Raw genomic sequence first — 15,966 nt, forward strand, 5'->3', positions numbered from 1 at the left:
GTAGTTTGTTGAATGAATGATGAGATGTTATTTTTGTCCATACACAGTGAATCATATGTATTGGGCCAAATACTGCTCATGACGGTGAATAAGGGGGGCCCACTGGGAGATTTTCCTGCTACCCTGTGGTCCAGTCTGAGCCTGTCTATCTATCTATCTATTGATAGATAGATATATAGGAATATATGTACTGTATAAATGGTAGATAGTTACCTCCCCCTCCAGCTACCATATAGGTTTTTACATGTATTTATGCGTATAACCTATAGTCCCATGCACATGTCCCTGTTATTACACAGACCGTGTGTCTACGCAAACCACACGGACACGTGCCCATTTATTCCTGTATCACAGATGACAAAGGCCAATATAAGTCTATGGGTTCGTGAAAAACACACACAGCACACGGACGGCGACAATGAACAGTCCGTGCGCTGTCCATGTTTATAGTATAGGAGAAGCTGTCTTTTTTTTTTCTTTACTTCCCCCGGAAAAACACTGATGACAAAGGCCGACTTAGGCTACGTTCACATTGGCGTTCCGCCAATGTGCGTCGCTGTTGCGCCGGCGACGCAGCGGCGACGCAGCGGCGACGCGCCCCTATGTTTAACATAGGGGACGCGTGCGTTTTTAGGGTGGCGTTTTTCAACACTTGCGTCGTTTCCGACGCTAGCGTTGGACGCAAGAAAATGCAACAAGTTGCATTTTCTGTGCGTCCGATTTTGGTCAAAAAACGACGCACGCGTCGCAAAACGCACGCGTTTTTGCGCGCGTTTGCACGCGTTTTTTCGTGCGTCGCGCGTTGCGTCGCCGACGCAGGGCGGCGCAACGCTAGTGTGAACGTAGACATACAGATGACACACTGATTGAAAACACTAATGACACCGGTACCAGCTTTTCACGTACGTGTTTTATACGTAGGCCTTATTCGTCTATTTTTCTTGACATCCATACATTTCTATGTCCGTTTCCTCTGGCGATGCCTCCAATCTTCTGCCATTGTCTCACTTTTTATTATTTTTTTCTGCTTCAATAAAGATGTCTATATTTCTCTGGTAATTCTGGTATTATACTTGCTGAACGCCCGTTATTTGTAATTCGCCTTATTACATCGGTATTTCTGTACTGAAATAAGTGCGTCTGAAATACAAGAACTGTTCTGTTTTTACTTTTACTGCTGAAAAGGAACATATGAAAATAAAGTCTCGCTGCTAACCATTTCCACCTATGGCCGACTGCTGAAAATAATAATCCAGTAATAATCTTTTCCAGCTGAACTCACAGAAACTCTCGCCGAGCTTTAATCTCTGTGTTTAATCAGCAGCTGGTGAGGAGCTACTGAAGCTTTTGCTGAATTGACAATTGCTCGCATAAAACTGGCTAATACGCCATCACTATTCATGAGCGCGGGGTCATGTATGAGGCCGCCGTCACACATGCGAGTTTTACGGACGTAAGAGCGCAGAATCTACGTCCGTAAAACTCGCAAAAAATACGGCACAATTATTCTCTATGCCCCAGCTCCTATTTGCCGTATTTTACTGATCAGTATTATACGGCTTTCTACGGCCGTACAAAATCGCAGCATGCTGCGTTTGTCACCGTACTGCGCAAGAAATACGCCAATGAAAGTCTATGGAAGCGTGAAAAATACGGATTACACACGGACAAGCAGTGTGACTTGCGAGAAATACGCAGCGCTATTAGAGAGAAAAGCCGGTAATTCAGTGCGGTGTACAGTAAAATCACACTGACAGCTTACAGTAGAATAGGTAGAATAAATGTGTACACATACAGTGGCGTAGGAAGGGGGGTGCGAGGGGGGCGGTCCGCCCCGGGCGGCACAATGCTGGGGGCGGCCGGCGCTGCAGGAGAAGAAGATGAAAAAAAAAAAAAAGACGCCCCTTTAAATCTTCGGGCGGCGCCGTCCGCCGCCACGACCAGGGCCAGCTCCCCCCACCCCCGGGTCCCGCCCCCGCCCCCGCTCTATACTCACCTCTCCTGGTTCCTGCGGCGCCGGCAGCTGCAGCGTCCTCTGACTCTGCGACGTCTCAGAGCAGAGGGCGCGATGACGTCACTACTGTGCGCGCCGCTCTGCCTCTCTGTCCTGAGCGTCGCAGAGCCGGAGAGACGCTGACTGCACCGGACCTGCGCTGGGAACGGGAGAGGTGAGGATTTTACTTTTTTTTTTTTTTCTTTATGTCTGACTGTCTGGGGCTGGGGCAATGCTGGACACACTGGGGCAATACTGGAGACCATGGGGCAGATTGCTGGACACACTGGGGCAGTACTGGAGACCATGGGGCAGAATGCTGGACACACTGGGGCAATACAGGAGACCATGGGGCAGATTGCTGGACACACTGGGGCAATACAGGAGACTATGGGGCAGATTGCTGGACACACTGGGGCAATACAGGAGACCATGGGGCAGATTGCTGGACACACTGGGGCAATACAGGAGACCATGGGGCAGATTGCTGGACACACTGGGGCAATACAGGAGACTATGGGGCAGATTGCTGGTCACACTGGGGCAATACTGGAGACCATGGGGCAGAATGCTGGACACACTGGGGCAATACTGGAGACCATGGGGCAGAATGCTGGACACACTGGGGCAATACTGGAGACCATGGGGCAGAATGCTGGACACACTGGGGCAATACTGGAGACCATGGGGCAGAATGCTGGACATACTGGGGCAATACTGGAGACCATGGGGCAGATTGCTGGACACACCGGGGCAATACTGGAGACTATGGGGCAGAATGCTGGACACACTGGGGCAATACAGGAGACCATGGGGCAGATTGCTGGACACACTGGGGCAATACAGGAGACTATGGGGCAGAATGCTGGACACACTGAATACTGGAGACCATGGGGCAGATTTCAGGACACATTGAGGCAATGCTGGAGACCCTGGGGCAGACTTCTGGACGTACTGGGGCAATACTGGAGACCATGGGGCAGATTGCTGGACACACCGGGGCAATACTGGAGACCATGGGGCAGAATGCTGGACACACTGGGGCAATACAGGAGACCATGGGGCAGATTGCTGGACACACTGGGGCAATACTGGAGACCCTGGGGCAGATTGCTGGACACACTGGGGCAATACTGGAGACCCTGGGGCAGATTTCTGGACATACTGGGGCAATACTGAAGACCATGGGGCAGATTGCTGGACACACCGGGGCAATACTGGAGACCATGGGGCAGAATGCTGGACACACTGGGGCAATACAGGAGACCATGGGGCAGATTGCTGGACACACTGGGGCAATACTGGAGACCCTGGGGCAGATTGCTGGACACACTGGGGCAATACTGGAGACCCTGGGGCAGATTTCTGGACACATTGAGGCAATGCTGGAGACCCTGGGGCAGACTTCTGGACACACTGGGGCAGATTGCTGGACACACTGGGGGTAATATACTGGACACACTGGGGCAATGCTGGACACTGGGGGTAATATGCTGGACACACTGGGGCAGACTGCTGGACACTGGGGCAGATTGCTGGACACACTGAGGGCAGATTGCTGGACACACTGGGGGTAATATGCTGGACATACTGGGGCAGATTGCTGGACACACTGGGGGTAATATGCTGGACACACTGGGGCAGATTGCTGGACAACATGGGGGTAATATGCTGGACACACTGGGGCAGATTGCTGGACAACATGGGGGTAATATGCTGGACACACTGGGGGCAGGACTTGAGGCATGGGCAGAATGTAGATACGGGGCATGATTGGAGACACGGGGCAGGATTGGATCATGGGGCAGGACGGATACGATGGAGGCTGGTGGGGCAGGATGGGGAGATCATATGGGGTAGAATGGATACTCATGAGGGCAGGATACGACAACATATGGCTGGAGCCAGGAATGAGATAAACGGGGCCAGGGTGGGGAATATTATTACCATAGGGGATAATTAAGGGATATTATTACTGCAGTGATGTATTTATTTTATTTTTTGAGTATACTGTTTTAAATGGGGGGGCGGTCCTGTTACTGTGCAGAGTGACACTATATCACCTTTTTTTCTTCATGTGGTGTAATGTAGAAGTTGTGAAAAATTAAGTAATGTGTTCTGCAAGCGGAGCTCGAGATAACTGTGTTATTTCCTGCAGAAACGAGTCCTGGCTGGAAGGAATGATGGCGGTCTGTGCTGGATGAAAGATGAAGGACTTCACCTAGAGACGTCACTGGTGAGTCAGTGTTACCTATACACTGACACTATACACTGTATACTATATAGAGGTCCTGTGTATAATGTCACCAGTGATCTCTGTATTACCTCTACACAGACACTGCATACTAAGTACAGATCTCCTGTGAATACTGGCACTTATGGTGATAGTATTGTGGTTTTTTTTTTATTACTGATCAGTATTGTAGTATTCAGTCACTATGTGGTGGTAATATGTGGTCTGGAAATGGTGCGGTGGTATTTGTCCCTTGTATGTAGTATTATTCGGTCACTATGTGGCCTGGTCATGGTGTGGTGGTATTAAGTCACAGGTGTGGCATGTGGGGGTGACACCATTAGGCCCAGTTTAAGTTCTACAAAACAGGAAAACCATTTTTGGTAACCTTTGTGTGTATTGAGCTGGGGGGGGGGGGGGGGGGCGCCAAACTCGGGATCAGCCCCGGGCGGCAAAAGCTCTAGCTACGCCTCTGTACACATAGAATAGGTATATATATATATATATATATATATATATGTCAGTGAGACACATATATGTATATATATATTAATATTTATTCCAGCGCTATACAGCTTGAAAGCCGGTAATTCAATTACCGGCTTTTTCCTTCTCCTTCCTAAAACCCGACATGATTTGAGACATGGTTTACATACAGTAAACCATGTCTTCTCTCCATTTTTTTTGCAGATTCCACACTACTAATGTCAGTAGTGTGTATCTGCAAAATTTGGCCGTTCTAGCTCTTAAAATAAAGGGTTAAATGGCGGAAAAAATTGGCGTGGGCTCCCGCGCAATTTTCTCCGCCAGAGTAGTAAAGCCAGTGACTGAGGGCAGATATTAATAGCCTGGAGAGGGTCCACGGTTATTGGCCCCCCCCTGGCTAAAAATATCTGCCCCCAGCCACCCCAGAAAAGGCACATCTGGAAGATGCGCCTATTCTGGCACTTGGCCACTCTCTTCCCATTCCCGTGTAGCGGTGGGATATGGGGTAATGAAGGGTTAATGCCACCTTGCTATTGTAAGGTGACATTAAGCCTAATTAATAATGGAGAGGCGTCAATTATGACACCTATCCATTATTAATCCAATACTAGTAAAGGGTTAAATAAAACACAAACACATTTTTTAAAATTATTTTAATGAAATAAAAACAATGGTTGTTGCAGTATTTTATTCAACGCCCAATCCAGTCACTGAAGACCCTCGTTCTGTGAGTAAAAAAACATAATAAACCAACAATATACTTACCCTCCGCAGATCTGTAACGTCCAACGATGTAAATCCTTCTGAAGGGGTTAAAACATTTTGCAGCAAGGAGCTGTGCTAATGCAGGCTGCTCCTCGCTGCAAAACCCCGGGGAATGAGGCTAAAAATAGATCAATGATCTATATTTAGCTTCATTTGCGGTGAGGCGCCCTCTGCTGGATGTTTATAGATCGTGGGAACTTGCCTAGAAAGCCTGGGAGCAGCCTGCATTAGCACAGCTCCTTGCTGCAAAATGTTTTAACCCCATAATTGACGCCTCTCCATTATTAATTAGGCTTAATGTCACCTTACAATAGCAAGGTGGCATTAACCCTTCATTACCCCATATCCCACCGCTACACGGGAATGGGAAGAGAGTGGCCAAGTGCCAGAATAGGCGCATCTTCCAGATGTGCCTTTTCTGGGGTGGCTGGGGGCAGATATTTTTAGCCAGGGGGGGGCCAATAACCGTGGACCCTCTCCAGGCTATTAATATCTGCCCTCAGTCACTGGCTTTACTACTCTGGCGGAGAAAATTGCGCGGGAGCCCACGCCAATTTTTTCCGCCATTTAACCCTTTATTTTAAGAGCTAGAACGGCCAAATTTTGCAGATACACACTACTGACATTAGTAGTGTGGAATCTGCAAAAAAAATGGAGAGAAGACATGGTTTACTGTATGTAAACCATGTCTCAAATCATGTCGGGTTTTAGGAAGGAGAAGGAAAAAGCCGGTAATTGAATTACCGGCTTTCAAGCTGTCTAGCGCTGGAATAAATATTAATATATATACATATATGTGTCTCACTGACATATATATATATATACCTATTCTATGTGTACACATTTATTCTACCTATTCTACTGTAAGCTGTCAGTGTGATTTTACTGTACACCGCACTGAATTACCGGCTTTTCTCTCTAATATATGTGTCTACTGACACATATATATATATATATATATATATATATATATATACCGTATATATATAGACAGTATATATATATTTTCTTTTCTTTTTGGGACACATGGATCACTTCTATAGCGGTATGTTGGTTTTGCTAGCCTGCGAGAAAACCACGCAGTACGGATGCCATACGGATTACATACGGAGGATGCCATGCGCAAAAAACGCTGACACACCCTGCCTACGGAGGAGCTACGGACCACTTTTTTCGGGACTTTTCAGCGTATTACGGCCGTAATATACGGACCGTATTGTTTTACGCTGTGTGTGACGCCGGCCTGAGGGGTAGGACTAGAAGACTGCAAACTTTCCTAAAAAAAAGGGAAAATCTCAGCATAAAAAGTCTCTGCAAGGCATCGTCCACCATACCGAAACCCGACCATGAGTGTAGTGGGGGTAGTGAGGGTAATCCCACCCTATTCCACCCCCACAAAATAAAAAAATGCTCTCTTTTAACTTTTCGTGCACGTACCTCTAAAACGTCACAAAATGTGGCCAGAAATTTGAAGCGCACATAAATTCACTCCATGGGGTACCAAGAGTGCAACGGCACAAAAAATTAGCAACGTTTTAAAAACCTGCAATGAATGAATTGGCCACAAGCATCTGAAAAATAAAAACCATGCCCATACTGGCGAACATGAAAAAAAAAACATACAAGTAAAAACATATAAAATAGATTTTAAATGAAATCTGTGTTTTCTTCACCTAATCTGACAGCAGCATTATGTAGAGGCAGAGACCCTGATTCCAGCGATGTGTCACTTACTGGTCTGCTTACCGAAGTTCTGATAAAATTATTGTTTTATTAGCAGGAGATTATCACTGGAGGACTAGTAAATCTACTGCCAGGTAGTCCTCTAAACTCATGAGATCTGTATTACTCCGGCCCTACTACTGATTGGCAGCTTTCTGCCTATGCACAGGACTCACTTGCAAGACAATAGGACCTTTCACGTCGGTTGTGAACGTGCGTATTTTAGCCAATACCTCATATTTATATTACATGTTTTTGCACATTTTATTATTTTTTTACAGGCTACAGCCAGGACCAGTAGTGGTGACCTTGATGCACTTATATAGTGCCGGACGACCCACCTGATCTAATATTATGGGCATGTAATAGGCTGTTAGCTTGGCACTGTGCATTATATGTGTGTGCCATTCTAATACTGGCCAATTGCCACTTCCATGAATGGGTAGGTTGTGAGTATCCATATTGTGTACCTGTGTTGCCTCCACCTTTATTAAGGGGTTCTGCTGCATCCTGCACATTAGGTTATGTGACCATGACTGGTAAACACCATTGAATATTTTCTGCTATGTTTATAGTGTTGCATTTTCTGATAATTTTTTTTATGTTCCTTTTATTTCTTTAGCTATGTTTTCTGCCTATTCACAGCTGCCAATCAGTGGTGTGGGCGACGTTATACAGAGTTCAACATTCAGAGAACTGCTAGATCTGCAGCAGCTACAACAGGGACTTCGTTAAAACTGCAGCAAGCAGCCCAGTACGTGATACATCGTTGGAATCAGTGTCTCTGCCCCTACACTATGCTGCTCTCAGATGAGGGAGCAAATATTTTTTTTACGATTTTAAAAATACCGCGGTTCTCGAAACACGGGCATGAGATTTCTGAAGTCTCATAGCTTTTTATGAGACTGTAAAGTTTCTTATTGGCGTAGAAAAATGCTGCAAATATGCCGCATGTGAATATAGCTTTAAAACACCCAGAGATAGAAAACATTGCAAACGTAATACTGAATCAGGCCCCTAGGATTTCTTCAGATGAAGTTTTTTTTTTACATTGATTTGATCAGTCTGAGAAATCTTGACCTGATCTTAAAAATACACAAAAAAAAAAAAAAACGCAGCATTTTTGCTACATGTGAACATGGCTGCAGGGGTGTCAAACTGCATTCCTCGAGGGCTGCAAACAGGTCATGTTTTCAGGATTTCCTTGTACTGTACAGGTGATAATTTAATCACCAACTCATTATTTGTGTAGGTGATTAAATTATCACCTGTGCAGTACAAGGAAATCCTGAAAACATGACCTGTTTGCAGCCCTTGAGGAATGCAGTTTGACACCCCTGGCTTAAGGGATCTGTTTCTCAGCAGAATTGTGAATGCAGCTCTGAAGTATGATACATGCTGTAAATCAGAATCAGTGCCGGGTAAGTAATGAAATAACTTTTTCTATATAGCTTTTAAAGAAAAAAACAATGTTTGAAGGTTACAAAAAGTCATCTATTTCCACCGTTTCCAGCGCCGCGTCTCGTACTTTCTCCTTCTACCTCCCCTTGTTTATTGTGGTGGGGCCCCGCTCCAGCTGCTGCCACTGAGACCATGGTTTGTGTATTGGAGCAACTGGCAGGGAGACAGCTGGGAAGATAACAAACGCAATGGAGGCCGACAACCTGATTTGCCAACATTACAAGAAATAAAACTTTCTTCGAGGCCCTTTAATAAAGTGTGAATGACAGGGTGCCTGGTATTAACAAGTGAACGGTTCTGCAAGGTAAAACCACACGGCAGCTGTGTTTAATATTTTATTCAATGCTATCGTGTTTCACGCACATTAATGCCGCCATATACTGTAGAAACCATCCTCAAGTCACCAGTCAGACTGCGGAGAGTTCTTAGAAATTCTGTCTGTGCAAATAAACTATTCCTAAAGCTAACAGACAAGTAGTAAAACTTTACTGGGCCAGAATCAAGGACGTGGCGGAGAAGCTACCCAGAGGGAAAGTCAGCGTATGAATAATAAATGGCGCATAATCTCTTATTGTTCTGTCAGGGTTTTAATAAAACGCTAGGAAGAGAAATTGGTGAATTTTGCCTGTTCTATATAATAATATTTTTTGGAAAACGACTCTTTAAAACACTGTTTTCCATGTGCTGTCCGTTTTTCATTGACTAAGGCCCCCTTGACACGTCTGTTTTTTTTATGGCCATATAAAAAAACGACTTGGGGTCTCCCTTATTTTTAATATACAGCTGAGAGAAAGCAGACAGCTGGGGGCTGGTGTTATTATTGTGGGAAGGGGCCAATATCCATAAAGGTTCCCAGCCTCTTAATAACAGCTCACAGCTACCTGCGTAGTCTTTACTGGTTATTAAAAAGGGACTACCCCACCAAAAAAAGGGCGTGGGGTCCCCCTATTTTTAATAACTGGCAAAGACTAAAAAGGAATTTGCAGCCTGATCTTAATAGGCTGGGAAGGGGCCATTGATATTGGTCCCCGCCAGACTAATAACACCAGCCCTCAGCCGTCCCAGAAATGGCACATCCATTTGATGCGCCATTTCTGGGGCTTAGCCTTAGCTCTTCTCACTAGCCCTGCTGCATTGGAAAGCAGGGTAATAGTTTTGGGGTTGATTTAAGCTTTGTAAGAGTGGCGCCCCAGGGTCCTGGTCGTCACAGTGGCATTGCTTTCCTCCAGGGGAGAGTGATGTCACGTTTGGAGGCAACGTAGGAGAACTCTTTGTCAGGTAACACAATGCATGCAACATGTTCACACTCCAGACCAGAAGGGGGAGCTCTAAGTCTGTTTAAGGTGAACTCCCCTATAAGAAAATCCTGATCTGGAGGGAAAGGGTTCAGTTCCTTTTCAGAGAGACAGAGGGAAAGGAAGCAGAGGAGCCGTGTAGCCTGAAGTGCTACAGCTCCTGGAAGGAGACATTTCAAGAAGCAGAATATGCTCCAGTGAGCGTGCAGGGAAGCAAAGCACAGGAGAGGATACCAGAAGGGGACCAGCCCCGAGCAGGCTGCCTCCTTCTGAGGCGCACATAATGCTGGTAGCCGGAACACCAAGGTAGTAAGGACCTCTACGCCTTACTTCAGAGACCGGCAGGACAGCATACTGCACGTTACCTGTCTGCACCCGCACCCAGTAGTCACGGTGGCACCCCTCAGAGGCTGGGGCATGCTAGAGTCCCTATAAACCGCCTCAAGCCTCCAGCCATATGGGTTTTGTCCTATCTGACTACGGGGGACAGAGAGAGAGAAACACCACATCTGTGAGGACCTTATTTGAAGCTTAGCAGTAAGGGACTACACCACTACAGCGCAAGGGAAGGCCACCTGGACAAGGGGTCTCTGGATTTGCCTCCAAACCGGCCGGACTCTACCTGCCCTGTGATCTGGTGCTCTGGACTGTGGCTGCTGAAACCAACAGTAAACAAGGTAAAGAGACTGCAATCCTGTGTCCTCGCTCTTCACTGCACCTCACCATTCTACCATCTACACACTGGAAAGCCCTGGGGATACACTTCACCTGTGGGAAGGTATACCATCTAGCTGCCATTACATCACCCCAGCGGACCCCTTAATGCAGCATCGGTCACCCTGACCGAATACCACAGGTGGCGTCACGAACATAAACTTTATCCCTTTAAAGACCTTTCCCTTTTATATGGACGTCCCAGGGCCATGGACCGGGTCAGCCACCGTGACATCCCCCTGTGAACCGCAGGACCAGGTATTGAGTAACCCCTTGCCCTGATTGGGCGCTCCATAAAGCCCAGAAGTTAGTCATTCCTTTGAGAGGCATCTGTCAGACACCCCCATTTTCTAACCCCATAGTCAAAAGTAACAAACACATACAGTGAAAAAGACCTTCAATTGTAAAAAGCCCTGCTGACCCTTTTTTACCCTTCCCCAAAAAATCTAAAGTAGTCTTATGCAAATCTGTCCCATGACAATCCCCAGCTCTGCTATATCGGATGCTGTGCTGAACGGTGACATCAGTAATGTGACTGCTCAGTACGGAAGCCGGAACACACTGACAGTAGCATGAGAACGCAACTCCGGTGACGTAGTTAATGTTATCGCAGGTCACAGACAGTGATTTTCATTCATTACTGCAGTCGCTTTCTCACGCTACTGTCGTTGTGTTCAGCAGCCGTACTGAGAGGTCACATTACTGAGGCGGCTGAGTGCTGGTGTTATTAGTTTGGGAGGAGGCCAATAGCCATGGCCTCTTCCAAGCCTATTAAGATCTGGCCGCAGCTGTCTGTTTAGCCTTTGCTGGTTATTAAAAATAGGGTAGACCCCAAATCCTTTTTTTGTGGATCCCCCTTTTTAATAACCAGTAAAGGCTATGCAGACAACTGTGAGCTGTTATTAATAGGCTGGGAACCTTTATGGATATTGGCCCCTTCCCAGAATAATAACACCAGCCCCCAGCTGTCTACTTTCTCTCAGGTGGATATTAAAAATAAGGGGACACTACGCCATTTTGTAAATGTATTTATACAATAAATACAGAAAACTACACAAGCAAAGCACTGATAATATGTCACACTGACATACATCTATCTATGTTCCACATCACTATCTATCTCTATCTTTGAACATCTTTAACATATAAAACGCTTTAATTTCTATGCTGCATTTCATTCCATACGTGTCACACTGACAGCACACGGACACACGGATGTCACACGGATTTCACATACGTACACACGGATGGCACACGGACATGGACAATGGATATCACCAGTACCGGAATCTCCGGGACGTGTGAATGGGGCCTAATAGGAGAAGATAGAGAAGCTTTTTATTTTTTGTTTTTCACCTGAGAAAAACTGATGAAAAGCAGACCAAACTCTGATGGTAAAAACTGACACTGACCAAACTCTGATAAAAAAAAATACTGATTAAACTCGGACATATTTTTTCATATGAGAAAACCACTGACATCTGAATGACCCCTAATTGAGAGGTGTTCACACCAGAAAACCTGGTGGCAATACAATGATGAATCGGGCCATAAATGTCAACGTTGAATTTTATAAAAATTCACTTCATAGATAGGAAACGTGTTTTACAGTGCATTATGGGAAACATTTCACTTGCGCAGTGCGTCTCTGACGCAGGGATTCTCAATAAACTATCCAGAGTGGCCACATAAGAAATTGGAACTGTTGTGGAGGGTTAAACCAAGAGCCTGAGCCTAAAACCAGATTTGGATGGCCATACCGAAAAAGAGGCTAAATGTGCAACTCTGTGCACTCGACCGTAAAGCATGCATTATTCTAAACATATCTGAGTCCTAATTCTGCTCAATGTTAATTTTATCACTGCAGTCAGTCACTGAGCTCAGCGGCTTTCTGATTGGCTGCAGTCATCACGTGACATTGTTTATGTCACAGAAACGGCGGGGGGGGGGCCCAGGGCTCAACGGCGAAAGAACAGCGATGCTACAGGAGCTAACTATACTTTTTCTATTTAATTATAAAACAAAAAAACGGTGTATATGGCCATGTTCACACGATCCTTTTTTTCATGCGGAATTGCCGCGATTTTCCCGCTGCGGGTCCGCAGCTGTTTTCCATGCAGGGTACATTACATTGTACCCTATGGAAAACAGGAACTGCTGTGCCCACAATGCGGAAAATCAAAAAAAAAAACGCGCTGAATAGCTGCGGGAAAAAAGAAGTACCATGTCACTTCTTTTTTCGGAGCCGCAGCGGTTCTGCACCCATTGACCTCCATTGTGAGGTCAAACCCGCAGTAAAACCCGCAGATGAAAAAAATATCTGCGGGTTTTACTGCGGTTTGTGGTGCAGAACCGCTGCAGCAGGAAGTGCGGGGAAGCGGGTGGAAGTGTGTGGGCGGAGTGTGGCTGCCCCCCGTGCTCCGATCCCGCCCCCCCGTGCTCCAATCCCACCGCCCCGTGCTCCGATGCCCCCCCCCCAGTGCTCCGATGCCCCCCCGTGCCCTAATCTCCCCCCCTTATACTTACCTGGCGTCCCGGTGTCCGTCCGGCCGTCTTCTCCCTGGGCGCAGCCATCTTGCAAAATGGCGGGCGCATACGCAGTGCGCCCGCCGAATCTGCCGGCCGGCAGATTCGTTCCAAAGTGCATTTTGATCACTGAGATATAACCTATCTCAGTGATCAAAATAAAAAAAAAATAGTAAATGACACCCCCCCCTTTGTCACCCCCATAGGTAGGGACAATAGAAAAAAATTAAGAATTTTTTTTTTTTTTCCACTAAGGTTAGAATAGGGTTAGGGTTAGGGGTAGGGTTAGGGGTAGGGTTAGGGTTAGGGGTAGGGTTAGGGTTAGGGGTAGGGTTAGGGGTAGGGATAGGGGTAGGGGTAGGGGTAGGGTTAGGGGTAGGGTTAGGGGTAGGGTTAGGGTTAGGGGTAGGGTTAGGGTATTTTCAGCCATTTTAACTGCATAGAAAACTGCATAAAAAAAGGATCAAAAAAAGGATCAAAAAACGGATCAAAAAAGGACAAAAAAAGGACCAAAAAAAGGACCTGCGTTTTCTGCCAAGAGCTGCAGTTTTTTAAAAAAAGTCTTGAAAAAAAAGGATGGAAATCAGGAACGTGTGAACATACCCTAAAGATCCCAATACACATATTTAAAAATATACGTTTTTTATTAATCAACAATATTCTGAAAACATTACATCAGTAAATACATATATAGCACAGGATAAAGTGAGGAGGAAACAGATGGTAGCGGCGAAACAGAAAGAAAAGTATATATCACATCCCTGGGGCTGCTAGTACAAGATCACTAGTATAAGGATTTCATGTAACAAATGCCACAATGTCCCATAGTTAAATTATTAGTTAAAGTGCCACAGTGCAAAGATATTACCATTCATAAGTACCAAGCAGCTTACCCATCGTGTATGGATGTCTTTCCAAGTTCCACACGCAGCCCCCCTGACGCACGTTTCGCAGTCTGCTTTCTCAAAAAGACGTCACCGCTGTGCTCTGCTTTACGGCCGGCGCTGACAGTCAGTGCAGGGAAGCTGACGCCGGGGGACGTGACAGACATCGGAATGTGAGTATGTACTGTTTTTTTTTTTTTAACTTTTACAATGGTAACCAGGGTAAATATCGGGTTACTAAGCGCGGCCCTGCACTTAGTAACCCGATATTTACCCTGGTTACCCGGGTGCTGCAGGGGGACTTCGGCATCGTTGAAGACAGTTTCAACGATGCCGAAGTCTTTCCCCTGATGGTTGGTCGCTGGAGAGAGGTGTCTGTGTGACAGCTCCCCAGCGACCACACAACGACTTACCAACTATCACGGCCAGGTCGTATCGCTGGTCGTGATCGTTGGTAAGTCGTTTAGTGTAATGGTACCTTTACACGTTTCACCTGGAAGATAAGACATACAGTGACAATTGTAATCGTTCTTCATGAAATGTCCAACATCACGAAGACCTAAATGATAAATTACGCTCATAAAATATCGATATTATACAATGCCGAAGATTGCAGCTTTTCCAGGCTGTGATTTTACTGCTGTGACATCTGGCAAAATCTTCAGAAAATATATTTTGTCCACTGCAAGACTAAATAGCCCCATGTCAGAGAGCAGATCGGCTGCAGCTCCCGACACAGCTTGTGACCAGGATCACTGCTGTGCAGGGAGATCTTTAAATGGGTCCCAGGGCTAAACCAGCCCTGCAGCCACTTCTTTAAGTAACGCCACGATCATATGATCAGATTAGTGTTGAGCGAATATACTCGTTACTCGAGATTTCTCGAGCACGCTCGGGGGTCCTCCAAGTATTTTTTAGTGCTCGGAGATTTAGTTTTTCTTGCCGCAGCTGAATGATTTACATCTGTTAGCCAGCATAAGAACATGTGGGGGTTGCCTGGTTGCCAGAGTTGACAGCACTGTGAGATGAGATCTAGAAGTCTTTGCAATGATACATATCTCAGCTGTGCTATACAGTAGCTGCAGAGACCAGCGAGGTGAGGAGGATATGTTCTCTTCTCTTCTTAGAGATCTCGTCTCACAGTGCTGTTGGTTGCGACCTTCCCCCCATGCTGACTGCCATGAGGTGAGATCTGGAATTGTTTGTAATGATGCATAACTCTACTCTATACAGTAGCTGCAGAGATTAGTGAGGTGAGGAGCACTTGTTCTTTTCTCTCTTGCATGACACTGCCTTCTTATGATTGGTCAACCTCATACAGGGAACAAAGGAGACGGGAAATTAAAAATGAAAACTATATTTTATTCACCTCTACAGTCACTATTCCATGATATGGCCAGTTTAACATGCACAAACTTGGTTCTCTTTAAGACAATCATCCTGTGTATACATTTTTTTCAGACGCTCAAGACCTATTTATAAAGGGAAATCAGCTACCGAGAACGATAAACTTAAAAATCATTTTACTTGCCAAAACGAATATTGTGCTCATTTGTCAGGTCAGTGGTACCCTATTTAGGCTGACCGATAACCCCATGTAAATGCGGTAGCAGAAGACTATGGGACTCATGGATCAGTGACCATTTAATACATAGATGCCAAGAATTTTCCTAGATAGGTGAAAGCCCCTCTTTATGACCATTGCATGCTCTAATAGGCACATTGATGGGTAGATTTTGTCCTAAAATTTGGTGAAACTTTATTATGATTGAAAAACATATGACATTTGCATGACCTTCTGGAAAAAGTATCTACCTTGATCTTAAAGATGTAATAACTTCTGAAACATATGTGGATTACACATTATACAGAAGCTTGAAGATGAAC

This window comes from Ranitomeya imitator, chromosome 4 (assembly GCF_032444005.1).
Source record: "Ranitomeya imitator isolate aRanImi1 chromosome 4, aRanImi1.pri, whole genome shotgun sequence".
Lineage (NCBI taxonomy): Eukaryota > Metazoa > Chordata > Amphibia > Anura > Dendrobatidae > Ranitomeya > Ranitomeya imitator.